The sequence below is a fragment of the Oryctolagus cuniculus genome, chromosome 7, assembly GCF_051225735.1.
Source record: "Oryctolagus cuniculus isolate XC-2025 breed Fujian yellow rabbit chromosome 7, ASM5122573v1, whole genome shotgun sequence".
Taxonomy (NCBI): Eukaryota; Metazoa; Chordata; class Mammalia; order Lagomorpha; family Leporidae; genus Oryctolagus; species Oryctolagus cuniculus.
This window is the reverse complement of record NC_142873.1, coordinates 893,071-920,243: the sequence shown is the minus strand read 5'-3', so window position 1 is coordinate 920,243 and position 27,173 is coordinate 893,071. Positions and strand designations below refer to the sequence as shown.

At 41.6% G+C, this 27,173-nt stretch overlaps 2 pseudogenes; both read right to left on the bottom strand.

Moving 5' to 3' along the window:
• Positions 1–6,914: 6,914 nt before the first annotated feature.
• Positions 6,915–19,967, bottom strand: LOC138848166 (NIF3-like protein 1 pseudogene; annotated as a pseudogene).
• A 3,722-nt stretch (positions 19,968–23,689) lies between these two features.
• On the bottom strand, positions 23,690–25,612 carry LOC127489166 (la-related protein 4B pseudogene; annotated as a pseudogene).
• Positions 25,613–27,173: the final 1,561 nt, after the last annotated feature.

Genomic DNA, 27,173 nt, shown 5'->3' with positions numbered 1-27,173 from the left:
TGGAATGAATAAGAAAATGAACCTAGGGTGCTGCTGTTTTTTCCTTTTTTCATGGAGGCAGCTGGCAGTTTGAGGAAGAAAAGAGTTTGGACAAGAGTGCAAGCTCTGAACCAGCAAAAGCCAACCCCAGCTGAAAGAGTGATGGTCCACACCAAAAGTTCTTCCTTTCCAAAATTCAGAAGCAAGCTTCCCAGAAACTGAGATGCCCCAGGAAGAAAAGACAGCTAAAGAATCCAGTTAGGCTGACTCCTATGAGACAATGATACATATCTAAAGCTAAAGAATAAAATGACTTCTTCAAAATTCCCAAATATGTATTATGTATACTATTTATCATCTTGCTTAGATTTGTAGATACCATAAAATGTTTGAAAATCTTAAAGACTTGGTAATTCTACCCTAGTCAAATATAAAATTTCTTAATCATATTTAGATTTTGAATTACTTAAAAAATAAAAGAAAAAAAGCAGAAAGAAACCTTATTTTGTAATTAAAGATTTGAAAGTTTTATTTGAAATTTCACTTGAAAAATGTGGTGGGGCACACATTGGTATCCGTAAAATGGGTAATAACATGCGTGCAAGATATTCTGAAAAAAAAACAAGATTCACCTCTTTTTGTAAATAAAGATTCATTGGAAATCAACCACATCTATTTACTTAAATCCCTTTAACTCAGGAACCTCATAGTACAAATGTTCTCAGATGTTGTCACAGGCTTGTTCTAGCTTTACTTGCAGCTTTGTATAGATAATTATAATTCATTTTTTTAAAGATTTTATTTATTTGAGAGTTAGAGTTACAGACAGTGAGAAGGAGAAACAGAGAGAAAGGTCTTCCGTCCACTGGTTCACCCCCTAGATGGCCACTGCAGCTGGAGCTGTGCCGATCTGAAGCCAGGAGCCAGGAGCTTCCTCTGGTCTGCCAATGGGTGCGAGGACCCAAGGACTTGGGCCATCTTCTACTGCTTTCCCAGGCCACAGCAGAGAGCTGGATAGGAAGTGGAGCAGCCGAGACCTGAATCAGCACCCATATGGGATGCCAGTGCTTCAGGCCAGGGCATTAACCCACTGCACCACAGTGCTGGCCCGAGAATTATAATTCTTAAAAACATAGAGCTGCTGAAAACCCAATGAGAGCATTTCAGGAATGGAAAGCAAAGACACTGTGGCAAAAAAAAAGATCTACATGAAGAATCTCTGTGAGTGAGATCCCAGTAGAAAGAAGGGGCCATTGAAGAAGGATGTACTTTTCTCTTAAGGGAGGAGAGAACTTCCACTCTGCTTATGGCCTTGTCTAAATACTGACGGAGTTTGTGGACTCAAAATGCTTCCGTAGCCTTGGCAGCGCATGACAAGAGCCTCAGGTGATCACTGACATCATAAATAAGAGTGTCAATTGTTCAATCAACAACAGGAGTCACTGCACTTGCTCCACATGTGGAACCTCTGTCCTTAATGAATTGTACTATGAGAATTAATAGTAAAACTTGTCTTCAAACATTACTTTGTACTTTGTGTGTCTGTGTGGGTGCAAACTGTTAAAATCTTTACTTAGTATGAAGTTGATCTTCTGTATATAAAGATAATTAAAAATTAATCTTAATGATGAATGGGATGGGAGAGGCAGTAGGAGGTGGGATGACCTAGGGTTGGGAGGGTGGGTATGGGGGGAAGAATTGCTATATTCCAAAAGTTGTACCTATGAAATTTATATTTCTTAAATAAAAGCTTTCTTAAAAAATAAAGATATAGTGTGTGTTCCCTAAGAAGCTAAAAGGGCCTGATATCTTTCAGACTAACCTTAGCATTTAAAGCTCTGACTTTGAAATTGAGTGATGACTACATGTGCTTGAAGATCCTCCCTCTTAGTTCCTTTTCAGTACATGTGGCTCAGGTAATCCCTGAGTGGGAAAAGAGAGTTTTAAATCCTAACTTTTTCAAGTTGGATTGTGGAATTGAGGGTTGCCACTGATCTGAAAATAACTGCAGTGCGGCTGTCATCCTACCACTGATTGTTCAGTACCAGTCAAATCCTGCACTTGGAGACTACATGTATCCAACGTTCTCCCTTTGTGTATCTATTCCTTTGGGTATGTGCAGCCATATCTGTCCATCTGTTTTTAAAGATTTGTTTACTTACTTAGTTGAAAGGCAGAATTACAAAGAGGGAGGGGGAAGAATAAGAGACAGAGATCTTAAATTAAAAAAAAAAATACAGCCCCAATGAAATAGATCCACTATGGCCTTTTTTATGAAATGCATTTCTCATTCTCATAAGCTCCATATTTCTCAAGATTTTTACAACTGTTAACCTGTTTCTATTTTCATAATATGAAAATCATTGGTGTTTATTATTTTCTTTGCTTGAGTTCAGATCCAAATACTTGAAGAAAGAAACTATTATGGCAAATTAGGTACAGTTTTCATGCTTGAGATATTTCAGTATGCTGTGTATATTCAAACTGCTATAGCTTCATGCCTCCTGCTTCTAAAGCAGTGTGTATGGTGAGTGCTTGAGAGAGACTGGAATACATTTGCATGTGTGTTTTAATATAAATATGTAACTTCCTTTACACTCTATGTTGCTAAGTCATGATTCACATGTGTTGTTACTAATAATGGGCCTTGTAATCTTTGAACCATTTGCAAATAATAAATATGTACTGCTGCATATTAGTAATATTTACTTTTCTTATATTTACTTCTCTTTTGTAAAGACTATTTTACATTCTTATGTAATATTTGATGCATACAAAAGAATATAATTGATACGCTGAGATATAAAACACAATAAACTAGCACTCCAAATCACTTAAGATTGGCACTGTATTTGTTTTTGGCAAGTGCTTGTTCTTTTATTATATATATAATAAAATAAATATTACATAACATATTAATATAATAATATAATGAATATAATATAATATAATTATATAAATATAATAAAATATATTATATATAAAAAACCTTGTACATTTGGGAAAAAATTCCTTAAATGACATCTGATTTCCTGTTTATTCTACTTTACTGAGCTGGCATTGAAAGGGATCTCAGCATTTATTCAATCCTCCCACTACTGGCACTTGTGAAGAGCATTGTGGTTATAAAATGAAAGCAGTATTCCCACCTGAAAACATAAAATGTTGCAAAAAAGGAATCTTTTCTGTAATGGAAACAAGTCTGGGAGACATCTGCTGGGAAGGAATGAAAAGCACAAGTGAGCTCCACCTCTTACTGAACTGGGCAGGTTTTGCTATTGAGTTCCTCGGTTTTCATGAACTTACAGTGTCAGCAGTAAATGATAACATCAGTCACAACACCCATTTTATATTATATGAATTCATGGTTGAAAGAACTCTCTACAAATAGTTTTGTCAAAATATTGTGGTTGCTACCAAAATTAAGCATCTAAAAATGAAACCATCTAAACCTTGAATTATGTATTTAAAATGAATACTCAGGTGAATTTTTACAAACAGCATTTCAGTTACTCTGGGTAAATACAGTAAATCTCTATAATTCCATAGCATCTGGTTTCAGAGTCAACACAAAGTCAGAAAATTAAGCTGCCATGTACACAATATTGAATCCATTCAAGAAACCAGCACTGCTTGCTATGAGGCAAGTGGTGGGAGCAAGCCAGGAGTGGGGGCAGGGACGCATCAGCACCCTGTCCTGCAGCACAGACTTTGGCACCTGGGGAAATCTGGCAGAGCCTGGCAAGCTGAGGCACCCCAGCCTCCAGGACCTGCTTGGAAGCTGATATACCTCGGCCAGCCCCAGAGTTCTCAGATCTAATCTCAGAGCTGGACCCCATTGCTGATCTTGATGCCTTCAGTTCCAGCATCTAAGGCAGCCCACAAGGTGGCCAATGGTCCAGGTGACTTCCTGTGTCCCCATGCCAACCCACTTCCCAAAGCCAATGCACCACAAGAAGATAAAAAGATAAAGTTATTTTAAAATGGGCAGTTTGAGAACAGGTGCAAAGTCACAGCACCATTAAATCACAAACAGATTTAGGTTTGCTCATTGTTTCTCAGTCCTCCCTTTCCTCTCTGCTCCCATGACTGCATATTTTGCTGCTATTCTGATGGGGAAAAATGCAAAATGCCTGTTTTCTCTTTTGTGGTTTCAAGAGTTATTTAGGGCCAGCACCATGGCTCACTAGGCTAATCCTCCACCTTGCAGCGCCTGCACACCGGATTCTGTCCTGGTTGCCCCTCTTCCAGGCCAGCTCTCTGCTGTGGCCAGGGAGTGCAGTGGAGGATGGCCCAAGTCCTTGGGCCCTGCACCCTATGAGAGACCAGGAGAAGCACCTGGCTCCTGCCATCAGATCAGCGTGGTGCGCCGGCTGCAGCGCGCCAGCCACGGCGGCTATTGGAGGGTGAACCAACAGCAAAAGGAAGACCTTTCTCTCTCTCTCTCTCTCTCTCTCTCTCACTATCCACTCTGCCTGTCCAAAAAAAAAAAAAAGAGTTGTCTAGAGCTGGACTTGGGATCAAATCCAAGGTTTTCTTTTTCTGTAGAGTGTTTTAGCCATTACATCTACGTTCTTGACTGTGAGCACCACTTTTCCAGGCCTCCCTGAGAGGGTGCAGTTTATTTTCACAAGTACTACTCAGATATTATCTTTCATCATAAAGCACAGCCACTGTTGGCATTCAGCTCATTTTTTTATCTGTAGACAATAAAATTCATTTGACCTGCCTTCTATATTTGATTTTTCCACTTAATATGTTTCAAATGATACATTTTCTGCATTTTGTTTGCTTTCCTCCTATAACAAAGTTTACACTAGGACTGGAGGACCAATCCATGGCAGTTACTCATAAAGCCTCTACTAGACTTCAATAACTGACTGATGCTTTCTGAATTTTTTTTGCCAAGTTGCAGTTTTTCCTCATCCTATGCCACAAGCCTTCCCATATGTATCACCACAGTGACACCTAGAAGTTCAACAACAATTTGCTTGAAAATGGGGTGTTTTCAGAATTGGTGACTAAGGATGGCACCATTCAAACACAAAAGGGCTTGGGCTCTCTTTCTGATTCTCTGACCATTTCAGTTACTCAAGTGTATATAAACCCTGACAGTTCATGTGAATGCAAATTCTGCCATTTAGGGTTAGAAGTAAGTGTGCGACTAGATACAGGATGAGTGCTACGGTTAGTATTAGGACTAGGATGAGAGCTAGGATTGGTGTTAAGGTTTAGAATGAGTGCTATTATTAAGGCTATTGTTAGGGTTGGGGTTAGGGTAAGATTTAGAGCTAGGTTTATGTTTAGTGTCGGTGTTAGTATTAGGCTTATGGCAAGAGTCGGGGCTAGTTTTAGGATTAGGGTTCTGTTAAGTTTAGGCTTAGGTCTAGGTTAGATTAAAAGCCATGGTTAGGGTTATGGTTAGGGCTAGGCTTAGGGTTAGGGCTACACATAGAGTTATGTTTAGCTTTAGGGTTAGAATAAGGATTAGGTCTAGGACTAGTGTTATATTTAGGATTAGATTTGTGATTAGAGTTACAGATAGGGTTAAGACTATTGTTAGGCCTAGGGATAGAGCTAGGATTAGGGATAAGTTTAGGTGTAGGGCTAGGGATAGAGTTAGAGCTGTGGTTTTATATACATTATATATATATATAATATATATTTTTATATATGGTTATAAATGGTTATATATCTATATATAATATAGAGTGAGAGCTGTGGTTATATATAATATACAGTTATAGTTGAAGTTAGGGTCATCATCACTAGGATAAAGCTTAGTCTTTGGTTAGCATGATGGTTAGTTTAAGGCTAGTGTTAGATATAGCATTAAAATTAGCTTCAGGACTATGTTCAAGTTCACACTGAATGCTAGTTTGTTTTAGGGTTAGGCCTAAGCAGAAGGATAGGATTAGTGTTGGGGAGAGATTTAAAATTAGTTTAAGATTAGGGTTATATTTAGTTCTATGGTAAATTTTAGAGTTAGAGCCAGAGTTAGGAATATGGTTAGAGCTTGTGTGATAGTTAAAGTTAGGACTATGGATAGGTTTTAGGCCAGGGTTAGGGTTAGGGTTAGGGTTAAGGCAGGGTTAGGTTTAAGTTTTGGTATTAGTGTTAGGGTTAGAGTTGGGGCTCATATTAGGATTAAGGTTAATACTTGAGTTATTAAGGCTAAAGTTAGGGATAGGATTAGAGTTTAGATCGGGTTAAAGCACCATGTTGGGATACAATTAGGATTTTGGCTAACTATAGAGTGAAGGTAAGGTTATGGTTAAGATGAGGGCCAAATTTAGGGTTAATGCTTTGTCTAGGGATAGACCTAGTATTAGGCTTCAGAATTGGTTTAGATCTAGGATTAGGTTTACGGTTAGGATTAGGACTAAGGCTAGGGCTGGGGCCAGGGTAAGGATTAGGGCTTGGACTAATGTTATTAATTTGGTTTATTTTTATAAAATGAAAAGCAATAAAGACATAGTAATATGAATAGCAATCATATTTTTAAAAATTCCTCCTAATAAATCTCATGTTGATTCTAAAACTGAGGTGAAAGACTGGAATTTAGGTGGATCTACAGAACTGGACACAGAGACAGACCATATCATCCCAAACTGGCTACTACCTAAAAATTGGTGTTCAATTCCAAGTTTTAAAGGACATTTTAAAACTAACCAATGGCAGAGACATCTAGGTTAACATATCCCAACTATAATTAAACTAAGGAGAGAATTCCTTGGTTACTTCCCAAGAATCTTTAGTAAACTGATTTTAGTTGATCTTTCTTAATATTTGCTCTTCATTATGGTAGTTCAGTTATTTCCTTATGAACTAGAAAACATTTGTTGAACCAGATAAACTAGAAAAGATAATATAAGGGCAGTTCAAAAGGTTTGCAGAAAAAGGACTTAAAAGTTGTTTATGTTGTGAATTTTTTAATCTATGCAGTTTTCTCAAAATAAACATTTCCATGAACTTTTCGAAGCATCCTCATACATCTTAAGATACTCTTCCAGAATGATACATCAACTCCACTGACTCATGTTACACATCCACATGAGTGGAGATGCAATCTGTAGGTTGTATCATCTTGATGTTTCTGCATGCCTTATACCACACAAAGAAGATCCCTGTCTGTCTCTGACAAGATAATATTAATCTTGTTCTCCAAGTGGGCACCCAGAATATCACAAAGGTCAGAAAGAAAGCCTCATTCAGTGTTACTGTGTTCACAGAGGATGGCATTTATTCCTTAGGAAGTAGCATCCAGACCATCATAATGGGACATCCCACCCGTGAGGTACAGGTCTGCTTCCACATCCTGCAGGATGCTGCTCCCAGAACCAGCACACAGGGCCACAGCTTTGACTCACGATGCTAAGGTCCTTCCTACCCCAAGAACTAATATGAGTTAGTTTGAGGTGTCTTTTGATTTGCTCAATCATGGTTGCCAGGGCAACAGATTCATCCAGGGTGCATGATCGACCTATTCCAGTATGTAGAGCAAAGGCTTCTGCAGTGACTCAATTTCAGTTCTCTGGTAAAGTTATGTTTTGAGAGAGCTGAGCCACCACCTGTATCAAAGACTTCTCAGTACAATTCAGGCTGATCCTTGTTTTTCTCCTCATCAATCCTAGCAGAAAAAGAAGTGACAGGAGCACCTTCAACTTCTCTCACTGCAGACACAACTTTGTCCATATCTTGGGTATGCTTAATGTTGAATTGTACTCAGTGGTTCCCTCTATAGGATAGCCATGAGCTTTGGAAGGATATATATGCCTGGATGTGCAGGCTCCAAGCCCTTTGGAAAACCAGTTTTCCAATCCCTGGGGTGCAGCATCATAGGCTGTGTGAAGAGAGTAGATGCCAACTCTGTTCTCCAAAGCCCAGAACACCGGGCGCTCCTTTCAGGACATCCAGGTAATATGCTTTATGTGTAGGAAGATAGGTGGAAGGCAGGAAAAGATGAGATCTGCCTTCTTATGCAGAGCCTCCTCCATCACCTGCTCAGTCAAGTCATTGGTCAAGAAGAGTGTATTTATAGTTTGTGGTGGGCTTGGTTCCACCAGCAATCCAACATTGTCCCAACTCTCAGCAGAAAACAGGGATGCAAAGTCATTCAAGGAGGAAATGAGAGTCTTCAGACCCATGAAGGAACAGGAAGAATTGCAGTTCAGAGATTACATAAACCAGACTGTCATGGGGACCAGGTGTAAGCAAGATGACAACATACAGCAATTTTTGGAGAAAACTCAATTTGAGTCCAGGTACATCTCCATAGCCTTTAATCTGTCTTTTTACATTGGCTTTTGTTTTCTAAACATCATTTTTCAAGTTGTTGTATATTTGGATTGCAGAACAGTTTGTAAGATGAATTTTTAACGTGCATTGCTAAAAATGTTCTGAGTGAAGCTAATTGTCAACTTTATTAAGGAGGATTGCTTTCTGTCCACCTAGTGTAAAAATGAAATCGAGTAATGAAAAAAATGAGTTTACAAATTTAAAGGCAAAGAAACAGAAAGATCTGAAATTAGACCTGATAGAAAATGAGGAGTCCAACAAAAATCCCATTATGTTGATTTAAGACATGGCTAGCCTGTACTAATACCATATACAAATAAAAAAGAAGAATGAATGCTGCAGGTTTCATTTGAGATTCATCAAATGTGAGGTATTATTTGAACAGCTACAAAGAAGCATTCAAGATGGAGAAGGAACTATAGTCTAAAGGTCATGGAAGACGTTCATACTGGAAAGAGAAGTGTCTGATTACAAATGGGAAAATCAGTCAGGCAGAATCAGAGATTGGGATGAATGGGAGATTAGAGGGAATACCTAGATGGGTAATGTTAAGGAGAATGCAGATGGCTTCAGGAGGAAAATACAAGAAACCATCAGTAGAGTTATGATAGAAACAGAGAGGAATTACCAGGGGAAAATCATATATAGTACTTTCAAATATGACAAAGAAAAACATTTAAATGGGCATTATGCATTTAGTGTAGTGGTTATGATGCTTTTTTTTTTTTTTTTTTGACAGGCAGAGTTAGACAGTGAGAGAGACAGAGACAGAGAGAAAGGTCTTCCTCCCATTGGTTCACCACCAAATGGCCACTACGGTTGTCGCACTGTGCCAATCCGAAGCTAGGAGCTAGGTGCTTCCTCCTGGTCTCCCATGTGGGTACAGGGGCCCAAGCACTTGAGCCATCATCCACTGCCTTCCCAGGCCACAGCAGAGAGCTGCACTGGAAGAGGAGTAACCGGGACAGAACCGGCACCCCAACCAGGACTAGAACCTAGAGTACTGGTGCCGCAGGCTGAGGATTAGCCTATTGAGCCACAGCTCCAGCCTATGATGCCTATTAAGATACCCTAGTTCTACTTTAGAGTGCCTGGATGTGACTTCCAGAATCAATTAACTAGGCTTCTATCACACCTCTGAGAGACTGGGACTACATTTCTGGCTCTTGTATTCAGTCTTGGCCCAGGTCTGGCTGCTGTGGGGGTTGAGGAATGAATTAATGCAAAAAAGTGTTCTCTCTACCTATATGTCTCATTCTTCCTAGCTCCCTTTCTCTTCAAGATAAAAATATTTTTTAGACATGACAAAAGGTTCAATTAATGCAATGATTAGAGAATAGCCTTTGGCTCTGACTATAATTTATGTTACTGGTAAGGGTTTCAGGGCTTCAATTAAGCCTAATTTGAGTAGGTTAAAATTCAAATGTATAATAGAATGATTTGCCTGAAAATATAACATTAAAAAGTGTCTGTGCAACCTACATTAATACACTGAGAGAAATGAATGGAGAATTATTTAAGGCCACATAATAGATTCTGTCCTCCACACATTCCTGGTCTTATCTATATATAAGTACAGGCTCCAAAAAGCTCTCAAAGATCATACTGTTTTAGCAATTCCAAAATAACCTAAATAACTGGTTTATGCTTTTTTTTAAAAATTTGATGTAGAGTTAGACAGTGAGAGAGAGGTCTTCCTTCTGTTTGTTGGTTAAGCCCCCAAATGGCAGCTACAGACGGCACTGTGCTGATCTGAAGCCAGGAGCCAGCTGATTCCTCCTGGTCTCCCATGCAGGTACAGGGGCCCAAGCATTTGGGCCACCCTTCACTGCCTTCCCGGGCCACAGCACAAAGCTGGACTGGAAGAGGAGAAACCATATGAGATACTGGCACCACAGGTGGAGGATTAACTGACTAAGCCATGGCACTGACCCCTGTTTATGTTTTAACACTAGATAATTCTTGGCTCTGCAGCATATTGAGTGTTTATTTTCAGGCTTGAACTAAAACACTATGCACAACATCATCTTTATGACTCATAAAGGTTCTGTTTCAGAATACATCTCATAGGTATTTAGCAAATTTCCTCTTTTTAATTTGAAATGTAACAAATATGTCTTTTTGCTATAGCATCACAAAGACAAGAGACTGTCTAAAGCCACACAACCCTGAACCTCCCACCCCCAATCTCATCTGATCTTGGAAACTAAGATGGGTCAGGCCTGATTAGTACATGGATGGGAGAAAGACAAGATACTAATTTGCTCTCAGCTTACATGGCTCTATTGTCTTAGAACCATGCCAACTTTATCTTGTTCATGTGCATTCTCTAATGATGAATGTTGTGTTTGCCTTTCCATTTTAATTAACAAATTTTCATAAAGGTCCTAAAGCACAATGTAAAATGAGCTGAGGAATGATGAAGTAAGCAAGTTACTGAGATATATTAATTTCTCTGGTCTTAGAAACATGTAGATATGTGGAAGTCAATAGATCTATGCCTGGAAGAGAAAATGAAAGAAGGTGGTAGTGAGAGAACTGGTCAGGATTGTACCTACATTCTACTGTGCAAAACAAGATTATGATAGAAATGTATACAGAAAAACAGATATATAAGCTGGAAGAACAAAAACAATAAACCTCCCTCTGCAAAAATAGTGTTTCACCATGATTATAGGCTGGAAAGACATTCTTGAAAGGACACTCACAATTTATTAATTGGTATGATTAAACACAACTTAGTTTCATGAAGACATTCATTTGCTACTGATTTTTTAAAAAATTTGTTAGTAAAGATAATATACTTTTAAGAATTATTACCCAAATTAATTACAGAATTCCAAAGAAAGATCACGTGTCACTAACAACTGAACAATGGAAAAATAAATCAATGATATTAACTATGTTCCTCTTAATACAGGGATACCCTTGGGATGCCATGTTAGCATGTTTCAATAGAGTATCTCCAGATTTTATATACCTAAAATTCCATAAAAAGCATGCATGTTGGAGGATTCCAAGATGGTGGAATAGGGAAGCGCATATACTAGTGGTAACTAGTTTCAAAAAATGTTGGAAGTACATTATTGGGGAAGAGTTGGAGAAAACTGTGGTGGAAATTCTACAGGAGAGAAATGCCATGGATCTGTGTGGAAGATGCAGACATGCAGCATGAACACAGACACAACATGATGCCAGCAGCCAAGAGGAGGAGAAAGCACCAGCTTTGGAGAGTGAGGTGAGATCAGACTGCAGCAACCCATACCACTGGTGATATAGACAGAGGGAGACTTTGACGTGAGCCTGGCCTGGAGCTCTGAGGGGAAAGTGTACCCACTGACCCAGAAAAAAAACAAGGGGGCATGTTTCTCTCACTACGTTCACTAAGCAATGGTGCCCAATATCAGTTGAGAGAAGGTGGGCACCATTTTGGACAGAAACAGAAGATGCAGAAGCTCTTGTGTACCTGCCCAGCACCTGGCTGAGACAAGATGCCATCTACTACCAGTACCAGTGGCAGCAGCTTGAATGCATGCACCTTACTACTGATGGGGAGAAGGAAGCATTTGGTTGGTGGCTATTGTGCATGTGTGAGATCCAGAGATTCTAACAGAAGGAAAACTCCATGTTTCCCACTGACTTTGAGTCTGGCTGGGCAAATTCACTAGAGTCTGTGCACCCACATATTACTGAGGTCCCCCCAATCTCTCAACATGTCACAGGCTCCAGCGCTCAAACTGTTGAGGCTCTGGGAATGTCTGCGTCTCTGTGAATGAGACAGTCTAGCAAGGTGGAGCAAATCCTCTGCAACCCTTGACAGTGGGAGCCCTGTGTGCTGAGACTGTGGAAACTCTGTGACTGCATAAGAAGGCACAGGATATAGCTGGTTCTCTGGGCAACCAATGTGAGCTGCTCTACAGGCACTTTTCAAAAGAGAAAATTTTAAAAACCACAGGCAAGTGAAAAATACTCACTATCACTAGTCACCAGGGAAATGCAAATCACAATCACAATGAGGTTTGACTTCACCCCTGTCAGAGTGGCTCTCAAACAGAAATCAACAATCAACAAATGCTGGCCAGAATGTGGGGAAAAGGCATCTTAATCCACTATTGGTGGGAAAATAAACTAGCACAGCTATTGTGGAAGACGTATGGAGACACCTCAGAAACTTGAACGTAGATATACCATATGACTCAGCAATCTTAATCCTGGGAATTAATCTAAGTGAAATGAAATAGGCACATGAGGGGCCAGCACTGTGGTGCAGTAGGTTAATGCCCTGGCCTGAAACACTGGCATCCCATATGAGCACCAGTTCTAGTCTTGCCTGCTCCTCTTCTGATCCAGCTCTCTGCTATAGCGTGGGATAGCAGTGGAAGATGGCCCAAGTTCTTGGGCCCCTGCACCACATGGGAGACCTGAAGGAAGCTCCTGGCTTCTGGCTTCAGATCAGTACAGCTCTGGCCATTGCAGTCATCTGGGGAATGAACCAGCAGGTAGAAGACCTCTCTCTGTGTCTCTACCTCTGTCTGTAACTCTGTATTTCAAATAAATTAAATCTTAAAAAAAGAAATAGGCATATGAAAGAGCTATCTGTATCCTCATGTTCATTGCAGCTCAATTAGCAATAGCCAAGATATGGATTCAACCTAGATGTCCATCAACTGATGACTGGATAAAAAAAGTGATACATATATACATATGTACATATATATATGTATATATAATAAACAACTACTCAGCTATAAAATATAATGAAATCCTTTGTTTTGCAACACAATGAATACAATTGAAAACCATTAAATTTAGTGAAATAAGCCAATCCCAAATAGACAAATACCTATGTTCTCCTTGATCTGTGGTAACTAATAGAGCAGCAAAAAATGGAATGTATAGGAGTGAAATTGATATTTTGAGAGTTTATGATTGTTTACAGCCCTTGTCTCTACTGCTGAACAACAGTGCTGTACTCTTTACTTAGTATAGGGTGAATCTTAAGAGTAAAAAGTCCACTGAAAGTAGATCAGTGTAGAAAGTAAGAGAAATAGGGCTGACACTGTGGTGAGGTGGGGAGAACTGTGCCCAGTTTCAGTCCCAGAGGCTCCACTTCCAATCCAGCTCCCTGCTAATGCGCCTGGAAAAGATCAGATCACCCAGGGGCTTGGGCCCCTGCAACCACATGGGAAACTGGGAAGAAGCTCCTGGCTCCTGGCTTTGGACCAGCCCATCTCCAGCCATCGCAGCCATGTGGGGAGTAAAGCAGTGGATGGAAGATCTCTCTCTGTCTCTTCCTTCCTTTGTCTTTGTAACTTTGCCTTTCAAATAAAAAATGAATAGATCTTTAGGGAAAAATAAGACAGGGAATTAGAGAGAAAGGATGAGAGGGGATGTGTGGGTGGGAGAGAGGATAAGGTGGGAAGTATCACTATGTTCCTAAATCTGTATATATGAAATACGTGAAATCTGTTTACCTTAAATTTAAAAAATTAAAAACTGACATTTAATTTCAATAGCTGTGAAATAGAATAACTACAATAAAAATTCTACCTATAGGCCAAATAAATTGGAATAGTAATAAAAATGCAATATAATTTTAAAAATGGTCTGACTTTAACATGTATCATCCCAGATGATGTATGGAAAACCTAATAATACCTGGAACTGGTGCTGTGGCACTGTGGGCTGAGCCTCTGTCTGTGGTGCTAGCATCCCATATGTTACCAGTTCATGTCCTGGCTGATCCTCTTCCAATCTAGCTCTCTGCCACCTGAGAAAGCAGTGGAGAATGACCCAAGTGCTTTGACCCCTACCTTGATATAGGAGACCTGGAGGAAGCTCCTAGCCCCTAGGTTCAGACTGGCCAAGCTCCAGCCATTGTCGCCATTTGAGGAGTGAACCATCAGATGGAAGACCTTTCTCTCTGTCTCTCCCTCTCTCTGTCTGTAGCTCTACCTCTCAAAGAAACAAAATCTTAAAAAAAAAATCCCCAAGACAATAGTTTCAACCCTCAGGAATAGATTGACACCAATTTTGAAAGGACCTTGAGGTGATAAGTTTTATCTCTTACACTCTCTCTCACCATGTAATGACTTCTGCCAAGTTAAGTTACAGGAATATGGCCCTCTCCTGATGGGGCCTCTTGGTCATGGACTTCTCATATGACTGTAAGATATACTTTTTCTTTATAAATTACACATTGTACACTGGTTTTGTAACAACACAAAATAGACTAAGACTGAAAATAGATCAATACATATTTTCTCCTCTTTAGGAAAGAGAGAAGGAAAATGGAGAGCCAGCGTGTGGCTTAGCAGGTTAAACTGCTGCCTGGAGTGCTGGCATCCTATTTGGGCACTGATTCTAGTCCTGGCTTGCTTTACTTCTGATAACTCCTTATTAATATGCCTGGAAAAGCAACAAAAGATGCCCTAAGTCCTTGAGAGTGTGCACTCATGTGGAGAATTGGATGAAGATCCTGACTGCTGGCTTCAGCTTGACCCAGCCCTGCACATAGCAGCCATTGGTGAGTGAACCAATGGATGGAATATTCTCTCTCTCTCTCTCTCTCTCACTCTCTCTCTCCCTCTCTCTCTATTTCCCCCCTTGTCTCTTCCCCTCTCTTCTCCATAATACTGCCTATTAAATAAATAAATCTTTAAAACAAAACAGAACACTAGCTTCTGGAGGATATCATGTTAATTTAAAAAAGTGAAGGAAAATGCACAGAACTTTAGAAAGCCATGAGACTATTGAGTTTTTATTTTTAAATTTTTTTAAAGATTTATTTATTTATATGAAAGAGTTACACAGAGAAAGAAGGAGTGGCAGAGAGAGAGGGGTCTTCTACAGGCTAGTTCACTCCCCATCTGGCTGCAACAGCTGGAGATGCACTGATATGAAGCCAGGAGCCAGGAGCTTCTTCCAGGTTTCCCAAGCAGTAGGAGCGCAAGGTTCTGGGCCATCTTCTATTGCTTTCCTAGGCCATAGAGAGAGCTGAATTGGAAGTGGAGCACCTGGGACTTGAACTGGTGCCCATATGGATGCCAGCACTGCCAGCAACAGGCTTACTGGTTGTGCCACAGTACCAGTCCCATTTTTTTTCAATTTAGTTCATGTCTGTTCTCTAATGAGAATAGGGAAGGATTTTTTTAATATTTATTTTTTTATTTGAAAGGCAGATTTACAGAGAAGCAGAAGGAGAGGGAGGGAGGGAGAGGGGGAGAGAGAGAGAGAGAGAGAGAGAGAAGTCTTCATCCACTTGTTCACTGCCCAAATGGCTATGAACAGCCAGAGCTGAGAAAATCTGAAACCAGGATCCAGAGCTTCTCCTGGGCCTCCCCCGTGATTGCAGGGTTTCAAGGACTAGGGCCATCTTCCACTGCTTTCCAAGGCCATAGCAGAAAGCTGAGTGGGAAGTGAAGCAGGCAGGACTTGAACCAGCATCTATATGGGATTCCAGCACTGCAGGCAGTGGCTTTACCCACTATGCCACAGTGCCAGGTTCATATTATTTAGCAACCAACATAAGAAGCATACTTCAAAAAGTTTGCAGAAAGTTGAATTAAAAATAAGAGAAAACTGAAAATAAGCTGAAGAATAATTAAGTAATCACCTTACTGGAGAAAAATTAATTTTCTTTGATCTTGGAAATATATAGATGTCCTTCCTTATGATCATAACTGGAAGAGAAGATGAATGGAGAGAGTGGTGGTTGGGTTCACACTTTGATTCCAATGTGCAAAATGAAATTATTATTGAAATGAATTGGAAGTGGAGTAGCCAGGACTTGAACTGGTTCCCATATGGGATGCTGGCACTGCAGGCAGTGGGTTTACCCACTATGCCACAGTGCCAGCCCCTATGTATAAATCTTATGACATCAGTAGAGATATTATGTCATATTATCCATTCCACATGAACAGGGAATGGTGATGTGAATATGTGAAAATATTCAATCTATGCATGATGATATGAAGTATTCATGGACAAAAAATTGTGTAACTTTTAGATATAGACAGATACACATATTAAGTGATTTTGTAAAGATGAGTTTAATTGGACCAATATAAATACACTAGTCATATGCTCTGTCAGATGCAGCCACAGGATCTGCAAATGTTTGGAGTTACCAAGTTTACATCCTTAACCAGAAGACATGGTGAATGAGAATTTAGAGTCTTTTTCAATGTATGATTAAATGAATAACTACAGTGAACTGGAAAATATGAATAAAAGGTTGGTGTTATTGGAAGTGGGTCCAATAGAGGGGGGATCCCCTTGCAGTACTACAAATGAGTCATATAGAACAATAGTGTGAATAAGCTAGAAGGTGATATTGCAGATAAAATTTGCATCTGGGTGCCGCTGTAGCTCAATAGGCTAATCCTCTACCTGCGGTGCCGGCATACCGGGTTCTAGTCCTGGTTGCTCCTCTTCCTGTCCAGCTCTCTGCTGTGGCCTGGGAGTACAATGGAGGATGGCCCAAGTGCTTGGGCCCTGCACCCACATGGGAGACCAGGAGAAGCACCTAGCTCCTGGCTTCGGATCAGTGTGGTATGACAGCCATAGCATGCCAACTGCAGTGGCCATTAGGGGGTGAACCAATGGAAAAGGAAGACCTTTCTCTCTGTCTCTCTCTCTCATTGTCCACTCTGCCTGTAAAAAAAAAATTGCATCTGATATGTACCCCTAAAGATGTACATGTTTAGGATTCTGAGCTTTGAAAAGAAGTACACATGAATGCAAATTCTTGCCATGTTATATTTTGCAAGGCAATTTTGTTATATTACTAAAAGTTTGACCTACATTTCTCCTCACATGGAATTAAGAATTCAATCCAGCCAGCGCCGCAGCTCACTAGGCTAATCCTCTGCCTTGCAGTGCCGGCACACCGGGTTCTAGTCCCGGTCAGGGCACCGGATTCTGTCCTGGTTGCCCCTCTTCCAGGCCAGCTCTCTGCTGTGGCCAGGGAGTGCAGTGGAGGATGGCCCAAGTCCTTGGGCCCTGCACCCCATGGGAGACCAGGAGAAGCACCTGGCTCCTGCCATCAGATCAGCATGCTGCGCCAGCTGCAATGCGCTGGCCACAGCGGCCATTGGAGGGTGAACCAACGGCAAAGGAAGACCTTTCTCTCTGTCTCTCTCTCTCACTGTCAACTCTGCCTGTCAAAAAACAAAAAACAAAAAACAAACAAAAAAGAATTCAATCCATAAGTAGAGGTGAAAGATTAAATAAGAAAAAATATACAAGACCCCATGGATATGCTTTTAATTAAACAGCATTTGAAAAACTTGTTCTCTTGCCATAGGTCATGGGACTCCAAATCTTATTAAGTTGACATTTACCAATGCCATCTTACTAGTCAAAGTGATCAGTTTAAGCTCATAATTGATCATAAAGATAGGATTAAGTGTCAAAGGGATCACATAAATAAGATCAGTGCCTGCTAATATTAATTGATAGAATTAAAAAGCAGAGAACAATCCAACATGGGAAGTAGGATACACAGCAGACTCATGGAATCACAAATGCCCTAAACAGCACTCTGGCCTCAGAATCAGCCCTTAAGGCATTCAGATCTGGCTAAAAAGCCCATGAGAGTTTCTCAGGCATGGAAAGCCAAGACACTGTGGCAAAAAAATGACCTAAATGAAAAATCTCTGTGAGTGAGATCCCGGTGGAAAGAACAGGCCATCAAAGAAGGAGGTACCTTTCTCTGAAGGGAAGAGAGAACTTCCACTTTGATTATGGCCTTGTCTAAATAAGGTCAGAGTTTGTGAACTCAAGAGACCTCCATAGCCTTGGCAGCTCATAACAAGAGCCTCAGGTGATTACTGACATCATAAATAAGAATGTCAATTGTTAAATCAACAACAGGAGTCATTGTGTACTTGCTCCCCATGTAGGACCTCTGTCCTTAATGTGTTGTACTATGAGAATTAACTGTAAAAGTAATCTTCAAACAGTACTTTATACTCTCCCTGACTCCCTCTCTCTCTTTCTCCCTCTCTCTCTTCTGAAAAGTCTGACTTTCAGATAAGTAAATCAATAATTTAAAAAAAAATAAAACTAAGAAAGCAGAACAGATTCAAGAAAAAAATAAATATTTTAATAAGGACTCCAGAACAGACTATAAATGTGGTACTACTGCAGTTTTGTCACTATGATGTACTAAAAGAAAAATAATGTGTATTATCATGTACTAATTTGAATGATTGATTATTGGTAATTAGAATTTAGTTTCAAATGAAAACATTTCAAGTGACAATATTCATCAGCCTAGTAGAAAAAGGTTGAAACAGGCCAGCGCCACAGCTCACTAAGCTAATCCTCCACCTGTGGCACCAGCACCCCAGGTTCTAGTTCTGGTTGGGGCGCTGGTTCTGTCCCAGTTGCTCCTCTTCCAGTCCAGCTTTCTGCTGTGGCCCAGGAAGGCAGTGGATGATGGCCCAAGTGCTTGGGCCCTGCACCCACATGGGAGACCAGGAGGAAGCACCTGGCTCCTGGTTTGGATCCGTGCAACGCCGGCCATAGCAGCCATTTGGGGGTGAACCAATGGAAGTAAGAACTTTCTCTCTGTCTCTCTCTAACTCTGCCTGTCAAAAAAAAAAAAAAAAAAGGTTGAAACAAAGCACTCTCAGTCTCACAAAGTCATGTGAATAGAAGGCATATCTGATTTATTCTAATAGGCCTTCCTAAAATTTACTAATTTTTTTCTGACAATAGTGAATTTGGCTCATCATAGAAAATTCTTTGAAGGCTCTTGTTAAAATTGTCCCTCTTTGAAAAAGTAAACTTTAGTGCATGAATCTGTGGGGAGCAACTCGGACTAGACTAAGTTACTGGAATTAAGACTTATTCTATGCATCTGCTCTCCCACAATATGGCACTGGGAGAGGAGTAAACAGCTTCTACACAGCTGCCTTTCACCAACTTGACAAGCTGCAGGAGCTGCTCCTGATTGGAGGAGAGCAGTGTACTCGGCTTGTGGGTAGCAGAGTTGGGATTGGTGGAAGAGGACTATAAAGGAGGAGAGAGACAACATGCACCAGGAACATTATCTGAAGGAACACCTGTGCAGCCCCCGAGAGAGCCGGCCGGCGGTGTGCTGCTCCCCTGCAGAAGTGGGGAAAGTGGCAGGGGGAACCGCCCTTCCACGGAGGTGGAAGGGATGGTAGCCAACCCGGGAAGAACCAGCAGCAAACCCGGGGAGGGCCGAGCAGACAAAAGAACAGCTCAGGGTCCTGTGTCATTCCTCCATGAAGAGGGGGAGTGACAGAATCTACAAGAGGTAAATTTTTGTTTTATAGAACATTGGAAAACCAATGATGCTTAGTCTCTAATTTCTGATTTACTTTATAGAACAGAACTTATATAGAAAAAAATTTCACTTTATCTATTTTTTAAAATATTTACTTATTTGACAAAGTCAGGAGAGAGACAGAGAGGTCTTCCCTTTGCTGGTTCACTCCCCAATGGCCACAATGGTCAGAGCTGGGCCAATCCAAAGCCAGGAGCCAGGAGATTTTTCTGGGTCTCTCACATGGGTGCAGGGGTCCAAGCACTTGGGCCACCATCCACTGCTTTTCCAGGTCATTAGCACAGAGCTGGATTGGAAATGGAGCAGCCAAGACATGAACTGGCACCTGTATGGGATAGCAGAGCCACAGGCAGAGGCTTAATGACTGTGGCACACACCAGCCCCCACTTTATCTAAATTTATGGTAAACCCATGAGTTGCACAACACAATTTTTTTCTTCCTTCCCTCCTTCCCTCCTTCCCTCCTTCTCGCCTGCCCGCCTGCCCGCCTGCCCACCTGCCCGCCTGCCTGCCTGCCTTCCTTCCTTCCTGCCTGTGGGGAAATTAGGCACAGGAGGCAATTCAAAGATGGTGGCTGAAGGGAAATTAGGCACACGTGGCAATTCAAAGATGGCGCCCAAAGGAAGTAAGGTGGGTGGTGCCCAAAGTGGTTTACCTCTCTCTGCCTCTCCTCTCTCTGCATTACTTTCACTTTTAAATAAATAAATCTTTTTTTAAAAAGTTATTTGGCATATAACCTTTACTATAAAAATCACATCTGAGCAAGGTTTTGGCTCTGGATGCAACAGATGGTCACTGGCTAAGTGGTAATTACAGTGCACTGACCTTGTCCAGATGGCAGCAGAACCCACCAGCACAGCCCCTTTTCTGTGCTGACACCACTCCATGTGCCCACTGCCCTCCTGCATGCTGCTCTTCAGCTCTAGCCTTTTAGTTTGCAACCAACCAACCACAGTTGGCACTAATCACACACACATCATGCTGCAAATATCACATGTTTGAGAAAGGACTTACTATTACAAGCCCACTGATGTGTGGGTCGGGGATGGCTGAGCACACCCTGGCACCTGCTCCTAAGAAGTGACACAAAGGGCCCCAGATCTCAGAGCTTGCCCTTTGAGTGTTTACAGCATCTCTTGGTTTGGTTTGAAGTCAATTATTTCTGGGTTTTCGGTCCAGCGATCTGACAGCTACCAAGAAATTAATTCTCTCATTCCTTAATCAGGCATTTGAAACTTATTAGCAATATGTGTATTTCTACATCTTTGAATAATGACTACTTCTCTGAAGGAAACAGTGAGAGACACCAGGCAGGTTTTCTCTGGCAGGGTAAATCACACTTAGTCATATATGATTTGAATTAGTAGATCATTTTCCATTTTGACTTAAAGATCCTCCCAGTTTCTGCTTACTACATTGTACTTCAGAACTCTTTCACATTAAATATGACTAATATGCATTTCCATATTTTGAAAGAGAGTATAAAAACATCTCACAGCTTTTAATAAAACTTTCCATTTCCCTTTTGCAGCAAAGAGACAAAATCAGTTCAACACACCAGTATGAGAGGGGGAAAAAAAACTCAACAAATTAAAATAATATTCAAACCACAGCATTAAGTATATCTACATCCAGCTCAACATCAACATTTATAATACATCAGTAATTTTATCAGATTTTCTCTGTAGGGAACCTTTATTAATATGTTCTGATTATTTACAACTGTACAAGCAAAGCACACTCCCAAAGTGCACATATTTAATACAGTATCAACTATTTGCATTTACAGGATTTTTAAACAATCAGAAAAAAGATCAACTGTTTAAGATCCTTAAGGTATATTACAAAAACTGCTAGTCCTTGTACTGTGGTATGCTTACTCGGTAAAACTAGAAACAAAATATCCACACAGTAACTGAGTAATTCTGATCCACTCATGCCATCCCGGGGTGTCTCCATGAACTCTAAGCTGTGGGGAGCAACTCGGACTAGACTAAGTTACTGGAATTAAGACTTATTCTATGCATCTGCTCTCCCACAATATGGTGCTGGGAGAGGAGTAAACAGCTTCTACACAGCTGCCTCCAGTTTGACCAATAATCTGCAGGAGCTGATCCTGCTCCTGATTGTAGGAGAGCAGCGTGCTCTGCGTGTGGGTAGCAGAGTTGGGATTGATGGAGGAGGACTATAAAGGAGGAGAGAGACAACATGCACCAAGAACATCTAAGGGGAACATCTGGATAACATCTGAGCAGCCCCCGAGAGAGCCGGCTGGCGGTGTGCCACTTCCCCGCAGAAGTGGGGAAAGTGGCAGGGGGAACCACCCTTCCATGGAGGTGGAAGGATTGGCAGCCAACCTGGGAAGAACCAGCAGCAAACCCGGGAAGGGCCGAGCAGACAAAAGAACAGCGCAGGGTCCTGTGTCGTTCCTCCGCGAATGGGGGAGCGACACTAATCTGTCTTATACAAAAGTTAAGGCAAAGTCATTTTCAAGTTTAAATGCAATTCAAGCCTTTAAATATTGGATGGAAATAATTTTTTTAAAAAAACCTCAATCTTGTTAAATAACATTTCATGGAATAAACTGTATGGTTACATGTAGCAGGAAATATTTTAATGTCTGTTGCTTAGAATAATTAAAGAAAAATGATGGGGGCCAGCACCGTGGCTCACTTGGTTAATCCTCCACCTGCAGCAATGGCACCCCATATGGGCACTGGGTTCTAGTCCCGGTTGCTCCTCTTCCAGTCCTGCTCTCTGCTGTGGCCCAGGAAGGCAGTGAAGGATGGCCCAGGTGCTTGGGCCCCTGCACCTTCATGGGAGACCAGGAGGAAGCACCTGGCTCCTGGCTTCAGATCAGCATAGCTCTGGTCATGGTGGCCATTTGGTGGGTGAACCAATGGAAGGAAGATGTTTCTCTCTGTTTCTCTCTCTCTCACTGTATACCTCTATCTGTCAAATAAATAAAAGAGAATACTTTTAGGCATTTTAAAACAAGATAATTTATATTGTTCTTCAGAAGTACAACACTTCTAGAAGTGAATCAATGAGACCCTCATCTTGGAGGTAAAAAGAGCAACAATTTTTGTCCTCCACCAGCCAAAGAGGGGAATAAAACCACAAACACCATTCTCTCACCATTACATAACCTTTAAATCCATGTGCTGATGCAGAGGTTCAGGAAGACATCCCCATGGAGTTAAGATGAGGACTCTTCTGAGAGAGTGCCTGGGGGCAGGGGAACATGGACAGAAATGTGCATGGAACAGGTGCACTAGGCCAAGAGCCAAAGCAGCCAGCTCACAGGGATCAAAACCATTTCATGATACAACATACTGGCAACATGTCAGTGGCCAAAAAAGTATATTTTCATTTAGGTTCTATTCACATGTTTTGAATTGATTTTAGTTAATAGCCACTTGCAATTGAGGGGAGAAGCTGGGTACTTGCTGGCAGAATGTCAAAGCTCAAAGCTTTCAGGTTTCTCTAGGGTGCGCTCTGCAGGTTCTTTCTGCCCACTGGATCCAAAAAGGCCTATATGTATATTTATATGTATTTTTAAATGCTGGACTCACTTGTTAACAGTTTAGATGAAAGCACAGCTCCCATGCCAGTGTGTCAGCGACCTGACACTGCCAACCCCCTTCCAGCTTGAGGCCGAGGTCGCCATCTGCTGGAGCATCTGAGATATGCACTTGTAGATCAATATTATTTTAAAAAATAAAGCAGCATAGTTCCCTTAATTTAGAAAAATTTACTATATATAGCTTGCATTCAGAACCACACAGAGGCTTAATAAAAACATGAATCTGTTGAGATAAATGCATTTTCTATCCTGAAAAAAATCAGACTTACATATCACCTCCAGTTAAGCACCAACCAAAAATAAGTTTTATATTAATTAAATTCTGAAAGTTTTTTTTTTAGACGGGGAGAATCTGACTCAGAGAAGAAAAAATATTTGCAGGCATTCTGTGGGGCTCACAGACACTGCAAGTGCCTAACCAGTGGCTCATTCTCATACTGAGTGGGAAGTGTTTCACTTGTGGCTAATACAGCTCTATGCAACCACTCCCAGACATAGGATTTTCACTGAGGAGACTTGGGGGGAGTGTCCTGTCCTCTGTGAAGACACTTTCCAACAGCTGGGGGTGAGAGCCGGTGCCCAGGCTGCCTTCCCTTGTCTTTGGAGACTCTGGGAGTGGACTTGAGGGCAGGGGCTCCCTCTGTTTCTCCACAGGTGCAGCGAGCTTCTTCTCCTCCTTCCTACAACTGCGGGGGTTTGACTTTTGCTCTTTTGGGGGTTGCAGTGGGGAAGAAGGCGGCTCTTTACACGTTCTCTGACAAATCTCCATGTAACTGGGCTTTCGCAATTCTGTGGCAGCTCCATGCACCTGCACCGATTTACACGCAGTTGTAGTAAGGACAGGGAGAGTGTCCACACTGTGGGTTTCCTTCTGCTTTTCTACCACCTTGGGATCCTCAGGTAAATGGGCTGGTGGGAGGATCATTCATATGTTGCTGATACAGCACAAGAAGCCAGCAGTGAGGGCTCTCTGGGGACCACTACAGGAATAGCGTTCCTACTTGCATCTGCATGGAGGCTCCTTTCCTTTGCTAATCCTATTACCGAGCTAGATGGCCTGTTTTCAAACAAGTCCTGTCATCAAATTGCCTGCAGCTCCAGGTAATGGGGGGAAGTTGGACAGCCCCAGTTCAAAGTTTGTGATGGAGGCTTTGGTCGTGTTGGAGACTGAGTTTGGCTGCTTGTATTTTCTTCCTATAGCCAAAGGAATTTTTCCTGCTTCTGGGAGGATACTGTCTGAGTGAAGTCAGAGGAGAGGCTGCAGGCTTGAAGGTTGGAGACCTGAACCCATGTATAAATCCAGTATTTGGAAATAGAGTTACCAAGGGTGGATCGAAATAGCTACGCATTGTTGACAATGTCTGGGGGCAGTCAGGCTGTGCAGAGGAAACTGTTGTTGGGGACTGTATACTGGAGGTAAATAAATGATGTGTAACACTGCTGTGTATAAAGGTTCATGTCGAGAGACCTAAATCCATTCTTTGGCAAAAATGGGTTTATAGCTATTGCCTTCCTTTTAGCTGCACCTTAATTGGTTTTCCTTGAAAAGTTTTGACTTTTCACAGGTACTTGTAAGCCTGTTGTGCATCAGCTTCTGCTTCAAATGTAATAAATCAATTATCATTATGGGCAAATTCACAGTTAATAAATTTCAGTAAATTATTTCCTTTGAATAGTGCTTCTACTTCTTCCCCAGGGGTAGATTCAGATATTTCTCACAATATGACTATGCAACGATTTTGATTTGGCCTTACTTTTTCTCCCTTCTCACCCACCGGGACTAAAGGTAAAGATCTTAGCACTTCAACAATCGAATCCACACTAGTACTGAGTTTCTTGATATAGTCAAGGGTAGCTACCATTGTAATTAGAGCATACTGCTCACTGTCCATCTGTGAGGTAAGATACACGGCACTAGCAAGAGTCTCCCTAGATAAACAGAATTCCAATTTTTTTAAGTACTTCTTGAGAGTCTTCCTGGCTTTCTGGTTGAGATTCATTTCCTCCTGTTTCACTATTTTCAGGTAGAGATTCGTATTCTGCATGATCCAGAGCCAAAGCTTTCGTGTCTGATTTGACTCAGGTAAATCTGGTAATGCTGCATTCTCACGACTTTTGTCACCATCACCACTGACATCCAATCCCTGCGGGCTGCAGTCTGCACCATGGCCAGCTGTCTCCTCCCATGTAGCACTCAAACCGACAGCTGCACTACTTGCTTCCAAATGTAACGTGAGTCCCCCACACTTTCGCATTAGGGTTTAGCTCTGAAACCTTAGTTGTTGGTACCTGACTCAAAGCTGGGATGGAATTTGAGAAGTGGTTTGAGATACAGAACCATTCATCAGATGAGAGCTGTCCTTGCCCTCTTGGCCTCGCTGTGCCTGCAGTTCAGCCACAACTTTAGCGTCCTCATCAGAAGTCATGGGTTCCACTCGGAGAAGTTTAATGTAAACTTCAGGATGTTGCCCGCGCCACCTGCCCCGCCCAACCGGCCTCCGGCGGGTTCCTTGCCACAGCCCAGGTGCCTGGTGACCCCGCAACATGCAGGGAGAGCCGAGGAGGGAGACTAGGAAGAGGCGGCGCTGCGGGGCCAGGCTGGATGTAGGGAGGAAGGGCCGGCATGGGCCGGTGCAGCGGCAAAAGTGGCTTCTTCCTCTTTGGGACCGAAAATGTCTCAACCTCGAGACTCTGGATCCCCAACACTCCTTCCCTTCACATGAGAACACACCTAAATAAATCCTTAAAAGGTTGAGTGTGAATCAATCTGGCAGAAATTCACTAAGTACCAAGTTGATAGCACCCATCATAGAGTGGATGGGAGACTGAGCACAGCCCAGCGTCGAACCATGGTGCCCACATTTTCTCAGAAAGGAACACTGGAGGGGCCCAGCTTGAGGTGGGTCGGGGCAAAAGTGCTAAAAGTATAATAACTGGGCATTCTCAATGAATGGGACTCACTCATGGTATTTCTGTAAGTTTGAAATAATTTCAAAACTAACTACTCTTAAAATGACCAAATTATAAGATGACAATATCCATATCATGTTAGTAAAGCAGGGACAGCATCAAATACTATAAAGGCTAAACCTTACCCAATTCCTATTAGGCCGAAGTTGTAAAACTTGTCCCCTTCTAAGCATCTACATGTGTGGAGACTGCACAAAAAATAGAATACTATTCACAATACATTTTTTGTGAATATATTTGTGATAATTTGTAAACAGCTTGATCTTTCTATTTTAAAGGTTTTGAAAACCCTGTTGCTCTTTAAAAATAATTATTTTATTTTTGTACTTGAAAAGTAGAGATGGGGTGTATCTCAAATCTGTTGGTTCATTCCCCAACTTTATGCCACAACTGGGGCAGGACCAAGCCCAAACCAGCAACCTGAAACACAATCTGGGTCTCTACAAGGGTGGCACGGACTCAACTCCTTTAACCCTCATCACTGTCTCTCTGAATGCACACCAACATGAAGCTGGAGTCAGAAGCAGAGCTGGGACTTTGCCCAGGCTCTCTGACATGGGATGCAGGCATCCCAAGCAGTGGTCACACCACTATGTCAAATGGCCACTCCTTCATTTTTAATTTAGTTTTTATTTGGGAATCAGAGACTGAGAAAGGCAAGCAGCAGAAATCACTCATCTGTTGGCTTACTACACAATGCCCACCACAATCAGGACTGAATTAGATGAAAGACAGGAGCCAGGAGCTTCATCCAGGTCTTCCATATGGTTGACAGAAATGGTTGGGCCATTATCCACTGCTATCTCAGACAAACTAGCAAGAATCTAGATTGGAAGAGGAGTTGCCAGGACTCAAAGCTGCACTCCATATGAGATGCCAATGTCAGAAGAGCAGCTTGACCTATTGAATCACATGCTAGTCCCTGCATCAATTCAAACCAGTGCACTCACCCTACCCTGTATATATTCAAAGAATGCAAAGCTGGACATCCCCTCCCTTTCCTTATTATAAAAGCCT